The 4040-nt window shown below is 46.5% G+C and overlaps 1 pseudogene; it reads left to right on the top strand.

Annotated features, from left to right (window-relative positions):
* The first annotated feature begins 2540 nt into the window (after positions 1-2540).
* On the top strand, positions 2541-3533 carry LOC137847395 (olfactory receptor 14C36-like; annotated as a pseudogene).
* Positions 3534-4040: the final 507 nt, after the last annotated feature.

Below are 4040 nucleotides of genomic sequence, written 5' to 3' on the forward strand. Positions count from 1 at the left end.
ATGGCATTACAAAGAAAGTCTCTCTTCTTCCCTATGGGCCTGTGTCTCATCCAGAAAGAAACTTTCCCAAGAGGTCCAACAACTCCAAGAGAATACGGCTTCCTCCCCACCTGCACGAACCAATAGCTCAGCTATCAGATGTAAGCATCCCTCTGCTCAAGAAAGGTGACATAGTGGGTACATACCAGGTTCCATCCTGTGCTTTTGACTGTGTGACCATGGAGATGCCATGAGAAAATGGGATGCAAAAATCGACCTCCACCTTAGAGGCACGGATACATGAAGTGCAAGGAAAAAAAGATTGTCAAAACGGGGTTCTTCTGAGACACTTGCTACTCCAATTTCTAGTGGGCAATCCTCCAAACAGAGTAAAGAATACTATGAGCAGGACTAGAGGGGCCCAGCCTCCACCCTGGGGGAGGGAGAGGACAATCAGGTATATTGGACTTTGAGGATTATTGGCCTGGCACATCAAACCCAAAACTTAACTATACAGGAGGCTGAAGTGAGTCTAACAGGGAAGGAGTGGCAAATGCAATGCACTGGGACTGGCCTGGAGGCTCTGTGTAACCTTGGCATAGACTACTTCAGGAGCGGGTACTTCAAAGGTCCACAAGGGTATTGGTGGGCTTATGGCATAGCTGTCTTGGAGACGGAGGACAGGAAACAATTGTCTACCTTGCCCACTCTTTCACAGGACCCTTCTGCTGTGGAGGTGCTTATGGCTAATGAGCAGCTGGTGCCAATCGCTACCACAACAGTGCGCCCGAGGAAATATTTCACTAACAGAGACTCCCTGATTCCCATCCATGAGCTGGTTCATCGACTGGAGAGCCACGGAGTGATCAGCAATACTTGCTCACCCTTTAGTAGTCCCATATGGACAGTGCAAACTTTTAATGGTGAGTGGAAGATAACGGTGCACTTCTGTGGCTTGAATGAAGTCCCACTACCACTGAGTGCTGCTGTGCCAGGCATGCTAGAACTTCATTCAGTACGAACTGGAGTCAAAGGCAGCCAAGTGCTATGCCACAATTAATATTGTTATATATTGCTAATGCATTTTTCTCCATTCTTTTTACAGCAATACGAAGGCCACACTTTGCTTTCACATGGAGGGTCGTCCTGTCCACCTGGAATTGACTGCCCCAGGGCTGGAAGCACAGCCCTACCATTTGTCATGGGCTGATCCAGACTGCTCTAGAGTAGGGGGAAGCTCCTGAAAACCTTCAATACCTTGATAACATCACTACATGGGGTAGCACAGCGGAAGTATTTGAGAAGGGAAACCAATGTTGCAAATCCTTCTGAAAACTTGTATTGCCCTAAAACAAAGTAAGGTCAAGGTAAGGTAAAGAGCCGAATGCAGGCTGTCCAGGTTCTGTGGGACCCCTGCTTCGGGAAAGATTGGGCATTGGTCAGTGCGTGATGAGCAATTGCACTGTGCATCACTTGCTTTATACATATAACAATAATAAAAATAAGGTTTATAATTATTTATTATTAGTATTGTTACTGTTATTACTGTCTCTTCATTTTCTGTCCTTTTAACTACCTTTGTTTCAACCAATTATATTTTGCGTGTTGGGTGTGAGCTAACATCTGTGTGGTGCTGAGGTTCCTGACAAGTTAAAGCACAACATGTTTAAGAACCACAGTCCAACAGCACAAATCACACTTTAAACAATCAGTCTCTGGCATCTACAGAGAGAAGAAGTCGGTGATGACTTCAGGCTGCTTCAAACACCACACCCCAGGAGAGACCCTGCTGCTCTCAGGAGCTGTCAGCCCTGAGGCCTTGGGGACACCTCGAGGGAGCCCAAGGGCACAGAGCAAGCGATGCCATGGTCGGGTGCTGTGCTGCTGAGCTGGGCCGGGCTCCTGGGTCCAAGGGGAGCTCCTGGTAAGCGCTGCAGAGAGACAGCTGTGCCCAGGAGCAGCTCCTCTGCACAGCGCAGCAGGGCTGGGGGCTCTGACCGCAGCTGGCATGGGGACAAGAGAGAAGGAGAGAGGGCTTGGAGGCACTGAGGAGCGCAACAACAGAGGGCAGCGTGTGGCAGGACACATCTGCAGGCTCTTGACACCGTGAGGCTCTGGCAGCAGGGCCATGCAGGTGGGGTTGCCAGAGGGGTCTTCTACAGCTGGCCCTTCCAATGGCTGATAGCATCAGTCAGGATGGGTCTTATTCTACCTGTAATGTGGCATAGAAGATGTTTTAGAGAATGGTATTTTTGAGGGGGCATTTTAACAGGAAGACCGAGGCTTGGTTTATCTGAAACAGAAGACTTTTTTGGATTCTGTGCTTTTAGATTCTTGGTGTGGAGCAGAGGCAGGGTTCATGTCAATGAATTGTCTGGATTGTACTGGAGAGAACAACTGAAACCAATGAAGGAAAGGGATCTGCCAACTGTCTAAGTGCAGTTCAGCAAAGGCTTTGAGAGGTTTAATTGAAAAATGGAAATGTTTTTTCTCAGATAATCCTGATATATTATCACTCTATTTCTTTTCCTTTAGTAGGACAACATACACAAAACAAGCAAATGCCCAACAGCAGCTCTGTGAGAGAGTTCCTGCTGCTGGCATTCGCAGACACGCGCAAGCTGCAGCTCCTGCACTTCGCGCTCTTCCTGGGCATCTACCTGGCTGCCCTCCTGGGCAACGGCCTCATCCTCAGCGCCGTAGCCTGCCACCACCACCTCCACACCCCCATGTACTTCTTCCTCCTCAACCTCGCCCTCCTCGACCTGGGCTGCATCTCCACCATTCTGCCCAAAGCCATGGCCAATGCCCTCTGGGACGACAGGGCCATCTCCTATCAAGGATGTGCTGCACAGGTCTTCTTTTTCTTCTTCTTTGTTACAGCAGAGTATTCCCTTCTGACCATCATGGCCTATGACCGCTACGTTGCCATCTGCAAGCCCCTGCACTACGGGAGCCTCCTGGGCAGCAGAGCTTGTGCCCAGATGGCAGCAGCTACCTGGGGCAGTGGCTTTCTCACTGCTGTCCTGCACACGGCCAACACATTTTCTCTGTCCTTCTGTTGAGGCAATGCTGTGGACCAGTTCTTCTGTGAAATCCCCCAGATCCTCAAGCTCTCCTGTTCAGATGCCTACCTGAGGGAAGTTGGGGCACTTGTGATTAGTATTTCTTTAGTCTTTGGTTGTTTTGTTTTTATTGTGTTGTCCTATTTGCAGATCTTCAGGGCAGTACTGAGGATGCCCTCTGAGCAGGGCCGGCACAAAGCCTTTTCCACGTGCCTCCCTCACCTGGCTGTGGTCTCCCTCTTTGTCAGCACTGGCATATTTGCTTACCTGAAGCCCCCCTCCATCTCTTCCCCATCCCTGGACCTGATGGTGGCTGTTCTATACTCAGTGTTGCCTCCAGCAGTGAATCCCCTCATTTACAGCATGAGGAATCAGGAGCTCAAACATGCAGTGTGGAAACTATTTTATAACTCTTTCTTCAGCATTAATAATGTGCATAAAATACTAATAGGATTTCTGCAAACAAACACTCTTAGCTCAATTTCTTGAAAGTAATTTTCTTTAATATTATTTCCTATAACTTCTGGCTTTGATATAATGTTATTCTAAGCCTCCTAATTATTTTTATTTTATTATTATTATTATTAAGTCGATAATTTCAAATACATTTACAATCAATATTCTTGTTTAAATAAAGACAATAAAGAAACCGGGACAACTTCATTAGTCTCTACTGCAATCTCTTCCCATCTCCAGTGCCTACAACAGTGAACCCACTCATCTAAAACATGAGGAACCTGGAACTAATGGATGCAGTGAGGACACTGCTTGAATACATGTTCTTCAGCTTCTTTGTCTATAACAATAAGCTTATAATCAGAAACACCTATTTTTCAAAAAACTTTAAGATGCTTTTTTTCTCTTTATATTTGTCTGTGTTATTATTTTCATTAGCTATTGTGTCAGATATAAATAATATTAATCTTAGCCTCCTACTTGTTAAAGATTTACCTAGAGAACCAGGTTTCCTTTGTAAATAAACACAATAAAGAATCC

The sequence above is a fragment of the Anas acuta genome, chromosome W (genome assembly GCF_963932015.1).
Source record: "Anas acuta chromosome W, bAnaAcu1.1, whole genome shotgun sequence".
Taxonomy (NCBI): Eukaryota; Metazoa; Chordata; class Aves; order Anseriformes; family Anatidae; genus Anas; species Anas acuta.